This window comes from Mchenga conophoros, linkage group LG15, assembly GCF_057382185.1.
Source record: "Mchenga conophoros isolate Kocher_MC1m ecotype Shallow Benthic linkage group LG15, M_conophoros_male_GT1.1, whole genome shotgun sequence".
NCBI classification, from domain to species: Eukaryota; Metazoa; Chordata; class Actinopteri; order Cichliformes; family Cichlidae; genus Mchenga; species Mchenga conophoros.
The window spans coordinates 29,546,131-29,571,199 of record NC_140540.1 but is presented as its reverse complement, the minus strand read 5'-3'; the positions used below and the strand labels follow the sequence as shown (position 1 = coordinate 29,571,199).

At 40.1% G+C, this 25,069-nt stretch overlaps 1 non-coding gene across 1 annotated transcript; it reads right to left on the bottom strand.

Annotated features, from left to right (window-relative positions):
* Positions 1-481: 481 nt before the first annotated feature.
* Positions 482-564, bottom strand: trnal-cag (transfer RNA leucine (anticodon CAG)). Its single transcript has one exon. It is a non-coding gene; the product is annotated as a tRNA-Leu (tRNA).
* Positions 565-25,069: the final 24,505 nt, after the last annotated feature.

Genomic DNA, 25,069 nt, shown 5'->3' with positions numbered 1-25,069 from the left:
ACTGTTTAACTTAACATGAAATAATAAAACAACCACCATTAATGTACTGTGGCTCTTACAGAAAAATAGGACATAATCATATTTGAAATGTAGCTTTATTTCACTACATAATATTTCATCTCTCTGTTACATCTTGTTACTAAACTGTATTATAAAGTGCTACCTGATTTTGTTAGCAACCGTATTAAGATCGATGAGTTAAATCAAGAAGAATCGCGAGCTAGTTGTGATTTAATAATAATAATAATGGATACTTTATTGATCCCCATGGGGAAATTACTTGTTTTTCTCTGCATTTGACCCATTCACTCAGTGAAGCAGTGGGCAGCCCACTAAGCAGGCGCCCGGGGAGCAGTGTGTAGGGACGGTACCTTGCTCAGGGGTACCTCAGGGTAGCCGTTAAGTGGATTCGAACCGCCGACCTTCCGATCATGGGGCGACCACTTTACCTACTGAGCTATCCCTGCCCCAAAAGGAATGATGTCAGAAGTGGGATTCGAACCCACGCCTCCAGGGGAGACTGCGACCTGAACGCAGCGCCTTAGACCGCTCGGCCATCCTGACAACTGCATTTAGCTTTCAAAGTCAGCTTAGATTGTAAACTCATAAACTAACAGATTTATGAAATATAGCTACGTTACCAGATCACCCCAGGAGTTTGAGTTTATTAGCCAAACAGATTCACTCAAGACGGTACTTTGCTATATGAAAGAGCTTGTAATTCATCAGTGTAAGCAAGCACACTACCATAAGCTTAACTTGGATAGAAGAAAGACAGTTCATGTATCTATGTGCTGAGAATTGTTTATTGACATTATTGATTAGTGCAGAGGTTCCCAAGGGGGGGGGGGGGGTGCAAAGCCATTGCAGGGGGGACGCTGTATGAAAAAAAAAGAAAAAGAATGCTAGGATACTGCTAGCATAATGGACAGGTTTTTGACAGGGCTCCGACACAAATGCAAAGCAAGAGATGAAGCATTGCCAAATATGTTTCCAAACCAACTTCCTTCCAAGCCAAAGACTAGAAAATATGGTGAAGCATATCTTCCCTTTGGCTTCACCTGCACAAGTGCCAAGGTAGAATTGGTTTTCCCTGCGTCAGGAGGACGCGCTGAGCTCTCCAGATCACGGAAAAACAGGATCCCACATTCTTGATTTTTAGTTCAATTCAATTCAATTCAATTTTATTTATATAGCGCCAAATCACAACATAAGTCGCCTCAAGGCGCTTCATAGATACAGAGAAAAAAAAACCAACAATCATATGACCCCCTATGAGCAAGCACTTTGGCAACAGTGGGAAGGAAAAACTCCCTTTTAACAGGAAGAAACCTCCGGCAGAACCAGGCTCAGGGAGATGCGGCCATCTGCTGCGACCAGTTGGGGTGAGAGAAGGAAGACAGGATAAAAGACATGCTGTGGAAGAGAGACAGAGGTTAATAACAGATATGATTCAATGCAGAGAGGTCTGTTAATACATAGTGAGTGAGAAAGGTGACTGGAAAGGAAAAACTCAGTGCATCATGGGAATCCCCCGGCAGCCTATGTCTATTGCAGCATAACTAAGGGAGGATTCAGGGTCACCTGGTCCAGCCCTAACTATATGCTTTAGCAAAAAGGAAAGTTTTAAGCCTAATCTTAAAAGTAGAGATAGTGTCTGTCTCCCGAATCCAAACTGGAAGCTGGTTCCACAGAAGAGGGGCCTGAAAACTGAAGGATCTCCCTCCCATTCTACTTTTAAATACTCTAGGAACAACAAGTAGGCCTGCAGAGCAAGAGCGAAGTGCTCAATAGGGTGAGATGGTACTACAAGGTCATTGAGATAAGATGGGGCCTGATTATTTAAGACCTTGTATGTGAGGAGCAGGATTTTGAATTCAATTCTGGATTTAACAGGAAGCCAATGAAGGGAAGCCAAAACAGGAGAAATATGCTCTCTCTTTCTAGTCCCTGTCAGTACTCTTGCTGCAGCATTTTGGATTAGCTGAAGGCTTTTCAGTGAGTTTTTTGGACATCCTGATAATAATGAATTACAGTAGTCCAGCCTGGAAGTAATAAATGCATGAACTAGTTTTTCAGCGTCACTCTGAGACAGGATATTTCTAATTTTAGAGATGTTGCGCAAATGGAAGAACGCAGTCTTACATATTTGTTTAATATGTGCATTGAAGGACATGTCCTGGTCAAAAATGACTCCAAGGTTCCTCACAGTGTTACTGGAGGCCAAGGTAATGCCATCCAGAGTAAGAATCTGGTTAGATACCATATTTCTAGGCTTTTCAGGGCCGAGTACAATAACCTCAGTTTTATCTGAATTAAGAAGCAGAAAGTTAGCGGCCATCCAGGTCTTTATGTCTTTAAGACATTCCTGCAGTTTAACTAATTGGTGTGTGTTATCTGGCTTCATGGACAGATAGAGCTGGGTGTCATCTGCATAGCAGTGAAAATGTATGCTATGTCTTCTAATGATACTGCCTAAGGGAAGCATGTATAATGTAAACAGAATTGGTCCTAGCACTGAACCCTGTGGAACTCCATAATTAACCTCAGTGTGTGAAGAGGACTCTCCATTTACATGAACAAACTGGAGTCTATTAGATAGATATGATACAAACCACTGCAGTGCAGTACCTGTAATACCTACAGCATGTTCTAATCGCTCTAATAGGATATTATGGTCGACAGTATTGAATGCTGCACTAAGGTCTAGCAGGACAAGCACAGAGATGAGTCCACTGTCAGAGGCCATAAGAAGATCATTTGTAACCTTCACTAAAGCTGTTTCTGTGCTGTGATGAGCTCTGAAACCTGACTGAAACTCTTCAAATAAGCCATTCCTCTGCAGATGATCTGTTAGCTGTTTGACAACTACTCTTTCAAGGATTTTTGATATGAAAGGAAGATTGGAGATTGGCCTATAATTAGCTAAGACTGCTGGGTCTAGAGATGGCTTTTTGAGTAAAGGTTTAACTACAGCTAGCTTGATGGCCTGTGGTACATAGCCAATCATTAGAGATAGGTTGATCATATTTAAGATCGAAGAATTAATTAATGGCAGGACTTCTTTGAGCAGTTTTGTAGGAATGGGGTCTAAAGTGTTTATAAACACTTCTTGTAATGACTAACTACTCCTGACATTTTGGAGATGTTAGCTCTTTATACAGTAAAGTTACAGTGGGATACAAATAATATCAGGCTGATCCTGCCGTAATTTGTTCCCTGGGTTCAAATCACAGAAAAACAGGATCCCACAGTTGTTTATGTTTTTAAACCCATTTTGCACAGAGAGGCATTTTTTGAAAAATGTATTATTAGCAATGTTGAACATTATTACACAGGAAAAAAACAACTACACGTAAAATAATCACATCATGACGCCTCTGCCTTTCTAAATGGAGTTACAGTAACTGCGTGTGTAAATGTAAGCATGTAAAAAAAAAAGAAGATATTAAGAACAGTAACAGTATTTGTCTCTATCTGCCATTCTGTAATTAATCTCATGTAAGCAATAACATGGAGCACAGCGTGACGTGAAAAAAGGCACATACCTTTGACGTTGCATGACGAACTCTGTATTCCTCGTCCACACGTTTTCGGTGCTTCGAAACGCCGTTTACATGTGGACGAAAGTGGTGGGGGGTCACAAACATTTTTCTTGTAAAAGAAAGGGGGGCCTAGCAGTTTGGGAACCACTGGATTAGTGGATGCTGATAAGCTACCAGTAGCTAATGTTGGAGCTCGTGTTGGTCACTGTTTATACTGAGGGCGGAAGACTGACTGATTAAGACAAATTGCACAGGAACAAGCATAAATGTTCTTTGGAATTTCATTGAAAGTTTCTTGAGTTAAATAAAAGTCACTCCACAGAGGAAATCAAAAGAGTCAAGAATATTTTAAGGTGCATTACAAAAGATAGCACTAATAAGGACTTATGTTGTTGATCAGAGAGATCTTCTTAGTTTTGCTTTCTCCTTATTTCTCACATTCAATGGCCTATCTTGCACCTTCTCTGTTGTCTGTCATCGTGTCAAAAGCAGCAGAAGCACCTTTTTTTCCTGATAGGCCTCCAGCTCATTGGTAGTCATCAACAGGGTCAAGCTGGATATTATTACTGCTAATGAGGACTCACAACTCCAACAATGGATCTTCAAGTGTGTTTGAAATTATAATTATAATTATATGAGCCAAATAATATCAGGCAGTGCTATGATATCAGAAAGACCAGCTACTGAGGGATATCCCCAAGCCACACAAATCAGGTGCCATGGAGCCCATGCACCTTCCTTGCAGCTGCCTATTCCTGCTGAGAGGTAAATAAAACATGAAGTGCACACAGGCATAAAGCAGAGTGCTCCATATACAGCATGTCATACCTTTTCATAGAACTTGATCATACAACCCATATCTTTAGGGTTTTAGGAAATGACTAAGGATCATTTAAAAAAAAAAAGATCCTTAGTCAACACAAGTAGGCCTAGGTTGAATATTTATCATTTCACAGCGCTAAGGTTATTTCTCAGCCTATGTCAATTCCTCTATCACTCCAGCATTCTGACAAAACAGTTTTAGAAAGCAGAAGCTAATGTGTTTATTTATGCCCAGACAGGTAACCTGAAAAAAATAAAATAAAACAGCCACAGGTAAAATTCACGGCAAGACAGTTTATGAGACTGTTTATGGTGTTCCAGTGGTAATTATCAAGGATGTAACTGAAAACAGTTTTGCTTGACTCAAAATTAATTTTTTTAAGCAGGGCACCACAAAAACTCAGCAAAATCATTGTTTTTCAGTAATATGAGTCACAGAATTCTGTTTAAAAGGACACCATTATGAAAGGCACACTATATGAGCCTGGGCTTTATCTTCCTCATCACATCTGGTACATATAGTGCATAAATTCCTTAAAAATCTCCTAAGGTCACCATTCATCAAATATCAATCTTTTTTTTATCATCCTGAACTTGAAAATATCTAATTTTACATTGAAGTGACCTGACTGTGTTTTTCTGGAGTTTAAGTACTATACTGTAAGCACATGTAAAGGTCTTTTATTAGAATTTAATTTAAAAAAAGTAAACATTCATATATTCTAAATTCATTTAATGTAAAGTGAAGTCTTTAAAGCCATCAATCCATGGGATAAGTGGACATGGGATCAGCTTTGTGGCACTGCTGAGGTGTAACTGATTGCCTCATATTCCTCTTCAAAGTACCTTATAGATTTTCTATGGGGTTCAGTTAAGTATAGTAAAAAACACGGTCAGTGAGCCATTTGGTAGTAGTTTTGGCACTGTGGGCAGATGCTAGGTCCTGTGGAAAAAGGAATTCTGCATCTTTGTAAAACTTCTCAACTGATGGAAGCATGTACTTCTGTAAAATCTCCTGGTGGATGGCTAGTTTAACTTAGGACTTCGTAAAATGCTGTGAACCAACCGGTTATCTACCGCGAGAGTTTACTCACGTCATTATGATAGTTGTGTATGTCCCGCCGTCTGCTAACACTGCAGCAGCCTGTGAGGTCCTGCACACTGTAACAAGCAGACTCCAATCACAGCACCCTCGGGCCCTTTACCTGATCTCTGGGGTAGGGATGGGTATCGTTTAGGTTTTATCCGATACCGGTGCCAAACCGGTACTTTTGAAACGGTGCCGGTGCTTAAACGGTGCTCAAACCGGTGCTTAAAGAATGGAGAACACAAAATTGGTCCAAAAACCACTCATGTTCAGCTGGGTTGTTCTTTTTTTTTTGTAAAAAGATAACAATGTTAGCTTTTTCTGCAGCTATAGGGGATTTATGGCATCACTCTTGGCTGGAAGCAGTGCTTAAACAATGGAAAAAACACAAACTTTGTCCAAAAACCTCTCATGTTTAACTGTTTTCCACTTTTTCTTTGGTCATTTTAGCCTTTTTGGCCAGGGTGAAGGGAGTATCTGCCATCAAACAAGAAGACAGCCGCATGTAGCTATGATGATGTTTGCTAGTTCACCTTACATGCATTAATTTAATAACGTGGTTAGCCTACTCAACGTAAATTACACATGAACAACATTAAGCTACTCACGCAGAGAAGAACGGCTGCTGCTGCCATCATCATCCGTCATCATTTCTGCTACACTGGCAGGGCTAGGGGCCAGGACTCTCCTCTTCGTGTTTTTGGGGATGTTGCTAACTCCGGGTCTGATAACAGGCAACCCACCCGCAGTAGATGTGCTCGGTGTGAGGTCTCGCAGCAAGCTATCAAATACGGCGCATTTCTCGTCTTTTAAAAAAAACACTGCTATGCGTCGCCGGGTGTTTCATCAGATTTAAGGTGTTACCTCCTTTGACGGTATCACAGTATCAGCTTAAAGCACTTGTTGCAGGCTGCTGAGTTTGCATATTTTGCTGTGAAGTACAGCCAGACTTTTGATCGCTTCGCCTTGGTCATTTTTAATCTGTAGCTCTGCTCTAAAAGAACGTACGTACCTGGACCCGCCTACTATCCTCGGAAACGTAAAATGATTGGCTAGAATCGAAAGTGTATCACAGCTCAGGAAAAAAAGCACCGAAATAAAGCACCGAAATGTGCACTGCTTTTCGGTCTGGTTACTACCGTTTATGTCAGGATACCGGTACCCATCCCTACTCTGGGGTCATCTCCCTGTCCTCCATTTTCCCCACCTTCACCCAGTATGTCACCTGCCATGCCAGAGACAATCAAACAGTGGACGTATTGTATGCCAACACCAAGGAGGCATACAGCTCATCACCTTTCCCTCCCCTGGGGTCTCAGATCACAACCTGGTTCATCTCCAGCCTGTGTATAAACCTGTAGTACACAGAGAACCAGTTGTGAAACGCACAGTTAGGAAATGGTCGGCAGAGACTGAAGAGGCCCTGAGGGACTGTTTCCGTTCTACTATGTGGGACAACCTCTGCAGCCCTCAAGGAGAAGAAAGGAGTCTTTAGATCTAGAGACAAACAGGAGCTGAGAGTTGTCCAGAAGAAGCTGAAATGGAAGATAAGGTGAGGGAAGGAAAACTACAAATTCAAATTCAAATTCAAATTTTATTTGTCACACACACACAACCATACACAGTATGACATGGGGGTGAAATGCTTGTAGCTGTACAATGCCCGACCATTAAATGACAGAAGAAAAGTTTTACAATATTTACAATTTACTACAAAAATTTACAAATTAACTTAGGAATTTACAGTAAAGAATGTATAAATAGCAGAAGAGATTATAAAGATAAGGATTATAAATTATAGGAATTATAGGATTATAGGAAATGTGTGGTGGTGCGTGTGGTGACGTGTGTGAGAGTCCAGTCTTATAGTGACGTGTTTGGGAGAGTCCAGTCCTACACCTGGTTCAGGGCCCGAATAGCCTGGGGGAAGAAGCTCCTCCTCATTCTCTCTGTTTTGGCCTTAAGGGAGCGGAAGCGCTTCCCAGACCTCAACAGTGAGAAGAGTCCATTGTTGGGATGGGAGAGGTCCATCATAATCTTCCTAGCTTTGGACTTGCACCGCTTGGTGTAGATGGACAGCAGGTCAGGGAGCTCTGATTGAATGATGCGTTCTGCCGAGCGCACCACCCTTTGCAGATCTCGTCTGTCCTGCTTGGTGCTGTTCCCAAACCAGGTGCAGATGTTTGACGTCAGGACGCTCTCGATGGTGCAGGAGTAGAAGTTCTTGAGCACCTTCAGTGGCAGATGGAAGTCTCTAAGTCTTCTGAGGAAGAAGAGACGCTGACGGGCTTTCTTAACCAGGGTGTTGATGTGACAGGACCATGACAGGTCCTGAGTGATGTGGACACCCAGGTATCGGAAACTGTCCACTCTCTCCACTGGCGTGCCACTGATGATGAGGGGTTTGTAATTCCTCGCCTGCTTTGTAGTGAAGTCCAGGAGGAAGCTGGAAGAGCAGCTGCAACAGGACAACATCAGAGGGGTTTGGAACAGCCCGAAGACAATCTCAGGACAAAAACCAACTCCCCAGGCTGCAGGAGACTTGGGGTGGGTGAATGATCTAAATAAATATTTTAATAGGTTTGATCAACCACCCATCCCTCCCCTGCAATCTCCCTCATCTTCAGGGACTGCCCGTCTTTCACCTCAGGACTTCACACCTCTCAGCTCTCAGCCATCACACCCACCCCCGCCTTCTGTGACTCCAACATACACCCCCCTCCCCTGAAATCCCCTCTCTCTATCTCAGCACTTCAAGTGAGGAATGAGCTTTGCAAGATCAAGGTGCGGAAGGCTGCAGGTCCAGATGGCATCAGCTCCAGGCTCCTCAGGTGCTGTGCAGATGAACTTTGTTGCATTCTAGGATATCTGTTCAACCTGAGCCTGTCGCTGGGGAAAGTTCCACAGCTGTGGAAGACCTCCTGTATGGTACCGGTACCAAAGACCTCCCATCCCAAGGACCTCAGCAGCTACAGGCTGGTAGCCCTGACATCACATCTGATGAGGACCCTCGAGAGGTTGGTTCTAAACCATTTGCGCCCCCCTAGTGAGGTCTTCATTGGATCCGCTGCAGTTTGCTTACCAGCCTAGCATCGGAGTGGAGGATGCCATCATCTACCTCCTGCACCAAGCTCTGACTCACCTGGAGAAGCCTGGAACACTGTGAGGATCATGTTCTTTGGTTTCTCCAGTGCTTTCTACACCATCCAGCCACGACTTCTGAGGGACAAGCTGGAGCTATTGGGAGTGGACCACCACATGTCCCAGTGGATACTGGACCACCTCACAGAACGCCCACAGTATGTGAGGACATGGGGCTGTTCCTCTTCACCCTCTACACTGCAGACTTCTCCATCAACTCCCCACGCTGCCAGCTACAGAAGTTCTCTAATGACTCTGCCATAGTCAGCCTCATCACAGGTGAGGACAGCTCAGAGTACAGACAGTGGACTTTGTGGACTGGCGCCAGCAGAACCACCTGCTGATCAATGCCGGGAAAACCAAGGAGTTGGTGATGGACTTCCAGGGACGCAGACCCACCACACTGACACTGGTGAACATCCAGGGAGTGGACATTGAGATAGTAGACTCATATAGGTACTTGGGTACCTGGGTGTTCACCTGAATAATTAACTGGACTGAAGCCACCACACTCATGCTCTTTACAGGAAGGGTCAGAGCAGACTCTACCTGCTGAACTGCAGAGCTCTTTCAGTGACAGACTGCTGCATCCTAGATGCATGAAGGAGCGTTTCCGCAGGTCCTTCCTCCCTGCAGCTGTCAGACTGTACAATCAAAACTGCTCCCAATAAACACAGAGGTTTGCATTAGAGATGGAATACACTTGATCGGAATCATATTGGTATCGGCAGATATCCAAATTCATGATATCAGTATCGGACATAAAAAAGTGGTATCGTGCCATCTCTAGTTTACATCAGCGCTGTAACTTGCACTATTTTATCAACCGATTCACACTACAACCTGGGTTTGCCTCTTATTTGTATTTAATTCTATTTAATGTAATAACGGTACAGTACTCTGTTTTTAGTAACCATTGTCCTTGATGTAAATATGTAAAAATTGTATATGTTTCTGTCCTGTGTACTGTTTGTTTGTATATGTGTCTTTCTTGCTGCTGTTACTTCGAAATTTCCCCTTGTGGGACAATTAAAGGATTATTCTATTCTATTCTATTAAATGATAATAGATTGCCAAACTGGACTTCAAACACATTGGATTTTTTGCCTTTCCATTCTTCTTCCAGAATCTGGTACCTTGGTTTCCAAGTGAAATTCAGAGTTTGCTTTCATTTGAAAGAAGGACTTAAGACCTTTGAGCAACAGTCGAGGTCCTGTGCTCCTTAGTCCAGATAAGAGACTTCTGATAATGCACATTTTCCTAGCACATTTTTCCTTTCCAGTCAATTTTCATTAATATACTCCAGTCAGCAACAGCAACATCTGGTGACAACCTCATGACTCTGGTTTCATATACTCAACTACTCTAAGGCTACGTTCACACTGCAGGCGAAAGCGCATCAAATCAGATTTTTCTGACCCTATGCGACCCATATCCGATCATGCTATGACAGTGTGAACGGCGCAAATCCGATATTTTCAAATCCGATCTGGGTCACTTTCGTATGTGGTACTGAATCCGATACATATCTGATGTTTTAGAAAGCGACTGCTGTTTGAACGGTCATGTCGCATTAAATCCGTCTTTTACGTCACCGACACAAGACAGACGCCAATTATCAGCGCCGGAGAAGCGAACGCTTCCTGGCCATCCCGTGTAGATGTCAGTGAAACTGTTGGGAAGACAACGTTGGATAAACGTGAATATTTTATTTGTACTGTATAATCTGCAGATTCTGACAGAAATCTGCAGCTATCATTTGAAGCACCGCTCCTCTCTAAAACAGCAATAAGGATCATTATTAGGTTATTTACATTATTATGTAAATAACAAAATAACTTAAAGCAAAAATTGGGAAACGTAAAGTCCGAAGTCTTTATATTAAGGGCCATCAGTCAAACAATACTGTTTGCTCTCTCTAAACAGAGCGCGTTGTGTGTGAAGTCTTCTTTTGCGCATGCGGGCCGCTTTGAGCGTTCACACTAGAGCGCCTTTGCTGTCGCATTTTATTTGTAGTGTGAACACGCAGACAAAAAAATCAAATTTGATCAAAGAATCGGAATTGAGCATTAAGACCTGCAGTGTGAACGTAGCCTAAGAAATATGTTGTATTTATACTGTTTAGGTAGTATATTACTCAAACTCAAATGATTATGATAATGAATACAAAATATATGAAAATTTACTTTTATGAAATTTACCTTCTATGGTACTTCTTTTCTCTGCAGTCCCCCTCCCTGACCCTGGTTCTGACAGATAGGTCTTGTTCACCTTTTGACATTGAAAAAGTCAAAAAAGGAAAATATTTTAGAGACATATTTAGTTACTAAATCTAAGATACTTCTGAACTACTGAATATGCTTAAGAAACACACACACAAATCAGCACAACAGTTCTTCTGGACAGGTCGTTCCCACATGCACTTGGTCACAAAACCATTAGATCCTCTATTCCTGCTGAGAGGTAAGTTGATTGATTGCTGTGAAGTGGTTCATAGAAAAAGTACACGCTGTGATGGTAGTTTCATGGGAATTTTAAGGTGGTACTCTGCATGTATGTGACCCCATATCCTGTGATGTCTCTATACTCATGAACAAATAACAGTCCATTTACATATTGATGTACCCTTACATAAAAAAGGCAATACTTTTTACAGTGCCAGTTACAAAGTGCCTGTGGAAAACAACCGTTTTACATCAACTTGTTTGAGCATAAACAGTGGAGAGATTTTTTTTCTTCTGAAATGTTTACATCTCCAGCTTAGATGCTTTTTTTTCTTTTGCAGTAGATTTGGTGATGAAGGTCAGTTTTCTTCTTCACACTGTTCTCTGTCCTTAAAAGCAAGGAACCTATTTGATGATCTCTGCCTTCATTATGACATATGGACCTGTATTGTCAACAGTGATCTCATGAGCCATCCAAGAGATCTCCTTCTGATTCTCCACAGTCCATTCTCTGTTCCTGGGAGAAGAAAAAACCTCTCCGTACCCAAGACAAGACAAGTAGAATCTTTACTACGTCCCACACTTCAGAAAATTATACACTTTTACATTTAGGTGACCACCAAGGTAGGGATAGATTCAATTTTCAGCACAAGAGTTTTATCTTTAAGGTCAGCCACTTATTCTCAGAGAAAATAGATAGATTTTTCTCCTTTAAGCATCAAACTTTAAGCATCTGTAGTGATGACATAAAAACAAAGCCCATAGGCACTGTAATTTAATGGAATAAGTGATTGATTAAGCTATTGATTCAACAAATCTATTATTTAATTGTTTAATGTATTTTATATGCAGTACACTGAGGTTACAATTACTTCACTTCATAAACAGGCCTGTTGTTTCTACTGGTATCCTACCTGTTCTCTCAGAAGCTGTATCCTACTCACGGCTAATTTCTTTAGAATCATCACTCTCAGCAGGGAACTGGTTTATTTGATGCTCACAGGCAACAAAACTCTTTAATAAGTGCTGCATGAGCTACTATCAAAATTACTTTAATAATCTTTTTTTCCTATTTTTCTGAAATAAAATTTTTATTGTGTGATATTGGATGATTATATGTTTTCTCACCAGCACTAGTTGTCCTCTCAAACATGTATCCATGATGAAATCCTCATAGTATCCACGTATCCACAAACATAATTATAGTCATAGTGATGTTTCAGATTGAACAACTTCGCTAACCAATCAAGCCCCGTGTTTTTGTTGTTGCCATCTTGATGTTTTTAAACCATATTCAGTTTCATTCAGTCAATGACCAGAAAAGTCATATTATATATTCATATTTATATAGGACCTTACTGGATACAGACTTACTGGATACAGATGCGTGCGTGAATGATCCACACTTGGTGTTTAAATCTTTTTCCATTTACCTCCTCTTTAATCATTTGCTGTTTCAGCTGTTTGGTGGTTGCGGAAATAGTTGTGTGGGCTTTTACCTGAGTTTCTGACTTTTCTGGCAAAATACATTGAGATGTAAAATTTTATTCCAGGTTTTATGTTATGGTCTTGGGTCGGTGACCCAGTGTATTTTGAGTTTTGTACTTTTGGGTTTTGGTTTCTTCTCATGGTGTCAAGTTCCTTAGTTTTTTTTAGTGTTCCTTGAGTTCTAGTTTTAGGGTTTGTTATGTGGCTTCCTTGTGTTCTGCGTTTCCTGTTTTATTGTGAAGGTCTGTGTCTCATGACAGTGTGTTCAGTTTGCCGAGTCTTGTCTTCAGTCAGTCAGAATCAGCTGTGCCTCCCTCCTGTGTGTAGTTTCCTCATTCCCGTCTGTGTATTAATAGTGTGTGTTCTCTCGTGTTCGTCGCTAGTTGTCTGTGTTTCTTCCCTGCGTTTTCTCCCAGAGTCGTCCATTCAGGTTAGTTTTGTTAGTCATTCCCAGTTCAGGTTACCTTTAGGTTTTGTTTTGCTCGCCGTGTTTCTGTTTGTGCCACCAATTTGTAAATAAAGCTCGCTCACGTCCAAGCCAGTGCCAGCATTTGGGTCCTCTCTCACACTCACCACGTGTCTACCATCACATTTTAATCTACCTTGCGATTATTGATTATTATCTTGCAGGAGAAATACCTGAAGGTTATAGACTCATGAAAGATGAAGGATACCAGTGTGAGGATGAAAGAACTCTCTTGATAAGAAGCTATAGGTCAGACACAGCTTGAATACAGGAAGTGCTCACTATGTATTATGGATAGACAAATCAGTACAAGAACAATTTCTCTGCGGTGTATATATTTTCCTATAAGGTTCAGTTTGGACTCTTGATTATCATCAGTTTGATTTCTTTTTAAATCATCTATATCTGCAGTCTATATTCAAGACAGTTCCTACACTGCCACTAAGAGCAAAGTTGTTTCTGATAGTGAAGGGTGGCAACTATTGGTAAGTGCTTGAAAGTGTATACAACACCTGCAATTCCTTCTGGAAAAGTCTGAAGAATTTCTAATTGATGTTTGGCCAGTTAAGATTTAGACTAGCACAATTTTTTTAAATTAATTTTGATATTAGACAATGATCATACAAGTACATGCAAAATGCAGTTTTTATATAATGATATCTTTTATATCTTGTCTGTTAGCCCTTTCCAGGTGAATTTGCCCCTAATGTTTTGTACACTGGGTTTAAGTGTCCCATGTAAAAACAGCTAAAAACTACTATGAACTTCATAAATAAATAATGAGAAAATAAAATGGCAGCATTTCTATTTTTAATCAGGCGAGCATGAAGATGTCCACCTGTTCTGAGAGGGAGCAGCAAACAGGGGAGCCTTGAGGAAATACCCTCTTCAAAACACAATCACAGCTCTGAGACATGAGCACCTGCTCTATTACAGCACCTGATGGTGTGCCAAACAGCCCTGGATAAGCAAAACCTGACTGATGGCACACTCTGTGTTGCATGAAGAAAAATCTCATTAAATGAAGGTCGAATTCGTTCAGTGGAACCAGAACAAAACGTAACTGTGGCCAACAAGTGAGGCAACTTTAGAAAAAAACGTGTGAACGTTGACATTACTGTAAAATAAAGAACCAGGCACCAGGCATTTCTTCTTCTTCCTTTTGGGACTGAGAAAAGTGATGGGCTGTGGTGAAGGTCATACTGGGGCTTCTGTGGAGGGGATTTTCCTGGCTTTCTAGCTAGCCTCTAGCTAGCCTCTTCTCTTCCTTCTCCTCATTTCATTCTGTTAGCAGAATATCATCAACATCCACACTGCATGCCAAATATCCTTGGGCAAGATACTAACCCAATGTTTGCCTACTGGTGGTGGTCAGAGGGCCCGGTGGCGCCAGTGTCTGGCAGCCTCGCCTCTGTCAGTGCGCCCCAGGGCAGCTGTGGCTACAATGTAGCTTGCCATTGCCAGTGTGTGAATGTGTGTGTGAATGGGTGAATGACTGAATGTAGTGTAAAGCGCTTTGGGGTCCTTAGGGACTGAGTAAAGCGCTATACAAATGCAGGCCATTTACCATTTTGTTATGGCCCTGGCCATAATCTGTTTTGGTGGCTGTTTCTTTGTCTGTGTCTTTAAGTCTTTGCAGGTCCCTGAGTGGATGAGCTGACGGCTGCTGATTGGTCCCCTGGTCATGTGGTCTCATTCAAAATCCCTCACCAGCAGTTGTCCCGGGGCAGCCACTGACAGCAGCAGCAGACCTGACCCTGGCCTCCAAAACCTGTGACATTTGTGCCTGTGACTTTTGCGACTTTCTGAGTTCTGTATATAGTGTGTACATTCGTTTTCATTGTAAATAGCACATTGTAAATAGCACTGCAACAGAAGGGGTGAGCTGCCTTATTGTTTTCCCTTGCACTGTTTTCTCCTGTTTATCTCAGTTAGGGAGTTAGGTGTAGCGCTTGTCTTTTGTTTGGTTTTTGATTTCACATAGGGTTTTAAGATAGCACCTCCTCCTGACTTAGCTTGTTTTGTTTGTTATTTTGGCCTTTGTTCACCCCGGAGCTTCATTTTGCAGTGTAGAAAAATAAACCACCATTCACTAAGAAATTGGGTTTCCCTCTGTGTATGTTTTTGGGGACCAGGGCGGGGCAATCTTTTCAAACTTATGTTGTGTTCCTGTACCCCTAAACTAGGGCGTAACACATTTACACTGTTACAAATGACAAACAAGTAAAAATATTTGTCCAGTGGAAGACATTCATTTTTCAAAGCACTCCACAGTGAAGTGATATGTACATGTGCCTAGCAAGCTAAATAGCTTTGGTTGGATTCTAGGCAGTGGCACAAATGCTATTGGGGCTGTGGCAGGAAAGGTGCTTTGCCTTGATCAGAAAACATACAGCACATAGAAATGACTAACATGTTTCACAATATTATTGGTTTATGTAAAATACTATGATGATCAGCATTGCTTAGAGGGACAACGATATCAAAAACATTTATCTACTCTTTGATCAATGAAATCCCTCATAATATTACAATAAAATCGTTTTCATAAGGACAATATAGAGTCCTTATGAGGACAGACAAAATTAGATTATCTGCCCCCAAGCTACAGTGTTATGAACCACTGAAAGCAGCAACATTATAATTATATTATAACAGCTCAAAGAAAACAGTGATAATGAAGTGCATTTTAAATCAAGTATACACAGTATGTGTCTTGGGGCGATCGTGGCTCAAGAGTTGGGAGTTCGCCTTGTAATCGGAAGGTTGCCGGTTCGAGCCCCAGCTTGGACAGTCTCGGTTGTTGTGTCCTTGGGCAAGACACTTCACCCATTGCCTAGTGGTGGTGGTCAGAGGGCCCGGTGGCGCCAGTGTCCGGCAGCCTCGCCTCTGTCAGTGCTCCCCAGGGTGGCTGTGGCTACAATGTAGCTTGCCATCACCAGTGTGTGAATGGGTGGATGACTGGATATGTAAAGCGCTTTGGGGTCCTTAGGGACTGAGTAAAGCGCTATATAAATACAGGCCATTTACCAGGCCATTTGCTTTACTTTCAATTACTAATTCAAATCTATAATATAATCTGGGCTTTTTGTAACTCATTAAATCATTACAAAATCAGATTTATTAGTATCTGGGGGGAGTGAACATCATCAAAATATCCCAGAAAAAATAGTCATTGAGTATACATCAACACTGTGAGATCTATCAAATCTGTGATGACCCCAGCAGTAACTCAAACCCATGAGATCAGAATATTTCATTTCTCGTGGTGATAATATTAATATCCCAAATCAAGAAAACAACTCTAACTGGCATGCATCATTCAACCCCCCCCCCCCCCCCCAAAACAAACAAACAAACAAACAAACAAACAAACCAGGGATGTGAGACCTCAGAAGGTGACCCATATCTCTGGAGTCCTTTGTGGACTTGCCCTTTTGTATGACCATTTCAGAATGTTATTGTCTTGCCCATGAGCAAAGACTGCCCTTAAGACTGTTTATAACAGGTATAGCAGTCTAGATCAAGTTATCCGTCTCAGCCTGATGATGCAAGTAGGTGGGGCTGATGATGCATGACAATAGCATTTAAGTAATAAAGCTGGATGAGGTAGCTAATGCAGCTTGTAAAATGCCAGATATATGGATAGCTGCTCCTGGGCTGCGCCAAGGTTGCCGAGGTTGTTCTTTCTGACCAATGAGCTGTGCAAAGTCATTAAGCCTATAAACTCCCTGTATTTGGACCGTTTCTTCTCTTTTCTCATTCCTTTCTTCTATTCCTCTTTTCTCCTTTTAGTTATTTCATTTCCCAATCCCCCTTCCTGTATCAATCTCCATCTATTTCTGGAGAGATAAATCTCCATCTTTGTCTAATCTCTTGCCCATCCATCTCTCTCTGTCTAAAAATAGAGGGCATCTGGATAATAGTCCCCTTCCGCTGCAACGTCCCTTACCTGATTTATGCCAATAGCCAAACTGGCCTGCCAGCAGAGAGGCCCAGCAGAACACCACACTGCACAGTTTGGAACCTAATAATAATCATTTCATGCTCGGTCAGCTGGTGAATGGACCATGATGCCATCTGAGGTTATAGGGAAGCAAGGTCAGTGGAAGCTGATGATGACCTGGGTGAGAGGTCATCTGAAGTCACTTTTGCTGACATATATAAATGTTGCTGTGACTTTGAATTAGCACCAAAATATTAGGTGTAGTGAGTGTGTGTGTGTAATCTGTCCAAAGTAATGTAAAAGAGGTCTCAGACTTTCAAACATTAATTTCCAAGTAAGGAAAACAAGAAAATTAAAACCTGAAGCTGTGTTAATAATAAATTCTCTGTGCATTAAATAATGCAGCATAATATGTGTTACTTACTGTCATAAATCCACCAAGAATTATTACTCAACTCCACAGCCACCCAGCACCTAATGTCCATGAATGCTGTTTCCTTGGCGAAATCTGATCAGCTAGTTGTGTTTCTTTATGCCTTAATTTGATCAAAGGTGAAGAATTGGTTTATCAGGCATTGATTTAATCTGGATAACAATAACCATGAACTCATGTTTACCCACTTAATGATTATTTATTGTCAAATGTCTAGAGGAAATTTTAAAACGCTGCCAAGACTAAAACCAGGTTGATTTAGACTAAATTACAAAAAGAAAGTCAATCCAGACCCATTGTATTTTCAGGTAAAGACCCTACGATAATAGAGTGAATACCCCGAGAACCAAATGACCCCCTTTGAGCAAGAACTTGGTGACAGTGGGAAGGAAAAACTCCCTTTTAACAGGAAGAAACGTTCAACAGAACCAGCCTTAGGCTTGGGGGTGAATGGAGGGAAATCGGAAAAAAAACAAAAAACCACTATGGAACAGATCCATTGTCTTATGATCAATGACAGTATTTAGCTACATGGTCAATAATATGAGATATAACCAATATGTGTGGCAGCTTAGATTTATTGCAAATTTGTATAGTATAAAGTATAACTGCGCCTACTAATAATAGATATTATATTTTATATGGTAAATTGAATACTCAAAATCTGAAGCATACAGAATGAACACAACAATACTTAACAGAAGAAAAAATATGAAAAAGAATTTAGAACAATAATATTTGGCTGTTACTAAGCAAGCTTCACCAATGTCCTCGGTGATGTTAAAAGCTGCTCCATCTTGAAACCCCCAGCTGACACTCTGGGGAGCTGGACAGTGTGAGTGATCTAGTATATGGTTAAAATCCACCCATGCAGTGAGTCGTGAACACAGGAACAGGGATTGTCTAGCAATTCATTGACAGGGGAAATATACCCAATGTTCAACCAGCCCATTCAATTCCCTGGAGAACAACACGGAGCAGAATTGAGTTCAAAGGTCAAATGACTGATAGTAACCTCAAGTTGACACCCATTTAGAAAATGGCACTCTTGATAATATAAGCATTTATGAGGCTCTGCACATCTTGAGCATTGCACTTTAGTCAAATACTGGTCCTAGTACCAGTGCAGAACTAAAGAAATACAGAGTTTCAGATTAGTTCAGACTTTTGAATAAAATGTGTGTAGAAGGTCCATGATAGAAAATGTAGGTCAGCACACAGTATGGAAGATATCAGGAGTCTAAAATTTTTCTTAAATTAATTATGGCTAATGGAAAACACCAAGAAATGAAATAGGACTTGGCTATCATAGCTGTACCATCCACCACTAACTTTCTCAGAGCACAATTTTCACAGCACAAGATTGATTGACAACATTGTTGTCTGTCAATCTTCAGACAACAATGTTCATGATGTTTGTGTTCATAATCAAGCCCAACCAATCCTTTTAATAATTTAATTTCCTTTAACCAAGTGAAATATTATTCCTTATGAATAATAAGTACCCAAATCCGCTACTGGAAAATGACATGTGGAGTTTAAAAAATTGTTCATACATGCATAAAAAAAACTATAGTTTTATCCCTTAAAGGGTTTTCTTCATTAGACATAATAAAACATTTTCCTGATAGTGAACATATTGTTTATAAGGAATTAAATACATTCGCTTTAATAACAGTAAAAAAGCAAATAAAGTTAAATGTCTTGGAATGAATAGTGAATGTTATGGTAAGAGAGATGCTAAGTAAAAAGAAAAGAAGGGTGTAAAAGTTTAAGTGACTTATTAGATGAAACCTTAAGGCCAGGTAACTGAGTTAGAACAGTCATTAACAAAAGAGTATTGGAAAAAACTATAGTATGATCCACTAAGAGACCTTAAAAGTCAACCCATGCATTCATCCCATAGTGCAAGAGGATTTGTAGAATCCGTGTTTCAGAATGTCGGAATCGTTTTGGTGGCACAGGAAATGCCAACACTAAATGCTTATAGCAGATGATTACTTGCTGTACGAGTTTAAGGATTTGAGATTTGACAACCCTAGACAACTGGGTCAGAGCATCTTCAAAACTGCAGCTCATGTTGGTTCACGGTCTGCAGTGGTCATTATCTATCTAGGTGAACGAGCAACAGGGTCATGGATGGCCAAGGCTCACTGCATTGGATTGCTGAAAATGTTAATGCTGGTTCTGATAGGAAGGTCTCAGAATGCACAGTGCACCACAGTTTGTTGCTGTTTTGGTAGCAAAAGGAGGACAAAAACAATATTAGGCAGGTGGTCATAATGTTATAGTTGTATGTGGTACTTCCAATTTAAATACAATTTTAATTTAAAACATGGATTGAGACTAATTCAAACCAAAAACTGCAGAACTTAATAAGAGACAAATAGAACAAACGTGGGAAAAACAATAAAAGTTCACAAATGAAGCAAAAGAAAATTTGAATATTGTGAACCCAATTAGAATAAAACAGTGAACCAGAATAAAAATGACTATAACAAATGTATATATTTAATTGAAAAAGATAAGTAAACTAAATGATAATTACAAAATGTGGGGGAAAATGTAATAAAATAGATATTGAGTGTGAACCAATACACAGTGACATTTCTGTTAATGTCATTGGCCAGTTCTGAACCACTTAATTGGAAAGCACAAAGCTTTGTGATTCGTGTACCATTTAAAATGCAGATACCACATCAAAACCAGCCGTTTATTTCTAAAAGCAAAACAGATTTTTGTAACAGACAAGACAAGCGCAATCTAGTGAAACCTTTTACTGATCTATGTTATGGAAATACATTTGAATGAAGCCTTTTGCGGTGGGTGTACAATACATATACAAGATTCTTTCAAATGGCCAGTATGACTCTCTCAGACAAAGTCTCTCAGCTACCTCGCGCTACCAACTCAGTAAACACTTTCTTGCTCATTTTATTAACTCAATTACTATTTTGAAGTTACTGAATATAACATGTTATTTATTTGATCAATTATTACTCCATTTACAGTCAAAAAGGGTATGCTTTAGTGGGGGAATACCTTGTAATTAACAGGTGGCTACCATATAAGGATGTCGTGCCCCTTAGGTTCTCATTGGATATAGTTCCAAAATACCAAGGTAGTGATGTCAGCTTCACAAAGGGACTTTCCTAAACATTTGGTGACATTAAAGTGGCTACATCAATCTTTTTTTTAATTCGTTTCTCATTTTAGGACAATAAGATGTAAAAAAAAAAAAAAAAAAAAAGCTTGAGTATGTACAAGACTCATTTTGTTTAGCAGTAATTGGCATCATTCTGTCCAAAGAGCAATGGCCTGCAAATATTAAAAGCAACAGGCAAGAGACTAACAAGGTGGTAGAAGCCACTCTTCTTTGCAATGCTGAACTGATTAAATAGATGATTTGAGGAAGAAGCACAAATACCATAGTGCACAGGTTGCTTTTAGGTTGCAGCAGTTTCACACAGGAGAAGTAAATACTTCCTTGAATATCCATTCAGTTGAAGGTGAAGGTGAAATTACTGCTGTCGTCTGTGTGCAAATCACTTGGCTGTCACTGAAAATGATGGCATTTTACTGCCATTAATTTAGCGCTTGGTTTTCCTGCTTTAAATGTGACTTAAGTACATACTACCACGACTGCAGATGCAAATTACTCAGAGCAGCATAGCAGCTGGCCAGCACAGAGGCAGCAGCTGTCCTTAAAGTGAATGCCTGTGTTCTGAAGAAGCTGTGCCCTCTGAGTGGTCCTTGAGCAAATTCCCTACTAAGCCTGAGCAGATCTTCTGCTCTGACCTCTCTTGCTGTTGGAGAAGAAAAGAAATATCCTTAAACCATCACCTCAAATCAGCATCTAATTTACACATTTGTGTAACTGATCCTGGGGCCACGAAGGATATGTTAGACACAATGACAGCTGTCAGTCAAAGAGTTATGTGCTGAAGCCGAAGGTGAAAGGTTTTCTGAAGGACAGTGACCAGAGGCGGTGAAGCATTTGAAATACTTTTCAGTACTGCACTTGAGACTCTGTGTAGACAATCACCCCCACCCTTATCCCCCACCGGATGTCTGCTGGTACAGATTTAGCTTGTTTTGCTCTGTTTCCAGACATCTGGGTTTGCCATTAATAGACACTGTCCTTCTTTCTGAATCCTCACCAGGGAGACGTGATTCCCGATCACAACCTCTAAACTGATCTTAATGTCCCAGTCTTGCCAGGAATATAGGCCACAAAAGGTGACTCCTCATCCTCAAAATATTAATCTGGCTCAAGGTCAGAAAAAGATTCTTTTTCCTAGTCAAGCTTTAGCAAAGCTCCCAGAGGTGGTTATAGAATCATTTTGGTCCATACAATAGTACATCAGACCACTCTATCCCATAGTTTCTTTTGTTTTTCTCTTTGCTCTCTTTTTTCCCATCCCTTTGTCCTGATTCTTCAGCTGCTCAGAGTTAGTTTTCTAAAGTCAGAAGTGACAAATATTTGGACGAGGCATTGAGTGCTAAATTATAAATTAATGTTAGCAAGTTTTGCAACCAAATTTGTATGACTTGTACTTCTATTTTCTATTCTATAATTATTCATGTTTTAAATTATCTGTTCCCTTCCATTACTTATCCATTTATTCCACTTATTCCATTACTTACATTTCCATTTTTTTTATTCTTCTTCCTATCATTATTATTATTAGTAGTAGTAGTGGTATAATTTGCATTATGAACACCTGACTAATATTGCTGCCAAAACAAACATGACCCACTAAGGCACTCCACTAGACCTCTAAAGGTGTGCTGTGGTATCAGCACCAAGATTTTAGAAACAGATCCTTTAAGTCCTGTAAAATGTGGGGCCTCCCGTGGATTTGACAGGGTGCATTATCCTACCTACTAAAAGATGTCACAGCAATCAGGGAGTACTGTTTCTATGAAAGGGTTTATATGGTCTGCAGCCACGCTTAGGTAGGTGGTGACTGTTAAAGAAACATCCACATGAATCCAATCTCAGCAGAACATTGCCCAAAGCATCATACGGCTTGCCTTCTTCCTTCTTATTCCCCAAGTAAGTGATGTGCACACACCCGGCCATCCATACTGATGTAAAAGAGAACTGATTCATCAGGCCAATTTTTTACAGTGCTTTGTGGTCCTTACTGGGCTTAAGCCCGGGTTGTTTTTTCAGAAGCCCGGGGTCTTTTGGAGTGTAATTTTTTCATAGTTACATGCCTGGCTGACAACTGTATAAAACAAAAACTACACACAATATTCGAAGCACATAGTCCACACTGTGGGAATTTACGACTGTGTGTAAATCCCCCTAATATTGGTATGATCCGATTACGTTACTTGCTCTTCGAGTGAATTAACAAATGGCGAAATGAAAAGCCGAAGAACAACAATGCTGTTTCTTTAGAGAGTCTTAGCTTACCTGTGTTTATTTTCATATTTTCACCCCCCACGGCTAAATAAATCAGTTTCAGTAATGTACTGATATACAAAAATGGACATAAGGGGCTTCTTTCAAAGAAAAAACTCTGGTAGATGTTATTTTATATATTATGCTTTGTATGTTGTTTAGTATATTTCTATGTAAAACAAGAGGAATTTCAATACATAGCAGTATATTCACAGTTTAAACCAGATATTTACATACACTTTATGGAAAACACAAGAACATTTCTTTTACTGTACAACATCAATTTAGAGTAAACTTGTTTTGTTTTGGATAAATAAATATTGAAATATCTTTTGAATTAGTTAAATGTCAGAATAAAGAGAGACAGAGCTGTCTATTTTTTATCACTTTCATCAAATTTAGGAGTACATGTACACTAAGTTTGTTAATTAATAAGAAAACTCCAGACGATTCCATTCTGAGCTGAAGAAGCTTCTGATAGGTTAGTAGAGTCCATGTGAGTAAATTGGTGGCACACCTGTGGATGCATATAAGGCAAAACACAGAGCCTGTTTCTTTGAAATGGGAAAATCAAGAGATGTCAACCAAAATACCAGGAAAAGAACTGTGGAGCTCCATAAGTGTGGCTCAAGTTTGAATACAATTTGGTGCCATTTACAATTAAGAAATACAGATAGTTTCTCGCTTTACTCTTAAAGTTAACAATTATGTTTTTTATATTTATCAATCTAAAAAAATAAACATTTAGTCTGATTTGATGTTACAATTAGTGTTTGTGTTTTTATCCAAAGAGTATGTAAATATCTGATTTCAACTGTATATTTGATGATGTTGGTGTTTGGCTTGATTGTCAGCACAAAGAGGGAGAGAGAGGAACAGAGAAGGAGAGAGAGAATGAGGACAGAACAGAGATGGAACAAGAGCAGGTGAGACACACATGTTAGTCAAATGGTTGTTTACCAAAAGTATCACTGTATCATAGGTCCTCATGTATCTCGTACCTAGTGTTTCTTTTTAGGTTTGTTATTTATCAAATTCTACATTTATTAAGTTATGCAGGCTTGTTTGCACAACAAGGCTAAATAATTATATAAACTTTTCTGAATCTAAATAGTGTACTTTGGTAGAATTAAAAAATAAGTATAGTGCAGGTCTATGATGATTTTTAGTGCTACTATCATCTCGTTCTGATTCTGTCTTGGTTAAATCCTAAGTAGTCCTGATTTTGAACTGTTGTAGTCCTGTTTTAATTCCGGATCAGTTCTGGGTCTGGTTGAATTGGGGTTTATTCCTCGAGTCTTGATACAGCCCCGACTTTGTTTTGCCTTGCTGCTTAATTAAAAAACTAGTTTAAGGTGTCCTGCATATGTGATATATTAAAACAGGACTACAACAGTTCAAAATCAGGATTACTTAGGATTTCGCCTTCCACTGTTACGCCGATGACATACAGATCTATTTTGAACTTACTGACGACCTTGCTGTGTCCCTACACTACTTTCAAGAATGCATGCGGGGGGTCAAAGAATTGTTCCTGAGTAATTCTCTTGTTTTAAATGATAACAAGACTGAGATTGTGGTGTTCAACAGTAAAATCCCTCGTGCTCAACTCTGTGCTGCCCTGGGTTCCTTTGCTAGCTTTTCTTGTGACTATGTCAGTAACTTGGGTGTACTGCTGGATAGCTCGCTCAAACTCGATAAGCAAGTGTCTGCTGTAGTGAGATCTAGCTTCCACCAACTGCGCCTTATCTCTAAGGCTAGGCATTATGTTCCGCATGAGGACCTGGAGAAGCTTATTCACGCTTTTGTGACCTCCAGGTTGGATTCAGTGCTGGACTGGGACAAAAAAATCAGCCCAGGCATTTTGACTAGAGACCGGCCCACCAGGTATTATAGGAAAAACCATAAAGCCTTTGAATGAAAACAAACGTCGTTGTGACAGTGATGTACACTGTCTTGTTGGTACATACTGTATGTATCAATCTAATAAACTTAAACCTACACCATCGTCCCTATTCTGGTATTCTAAACAGTACTTAGCCGAAACCCAAAGACTGCTTGGTTGAGTTAACTTCCTGAACTATCTACAACATATGGTGAAAACCTGAAATTAAGACAGAGAAGACTAGAGGTGAGACATGGCCATTACTGAATATTAAAAATAATAAATGACAGATTTAGTGATATTTTCATAAACTATTTATTTACCACATCAATAAACAGCATGGCAGGGCAAAATATTTTTTCTAACATGGCAACCTTTTAAAAGTGAAAGGAGACAGAA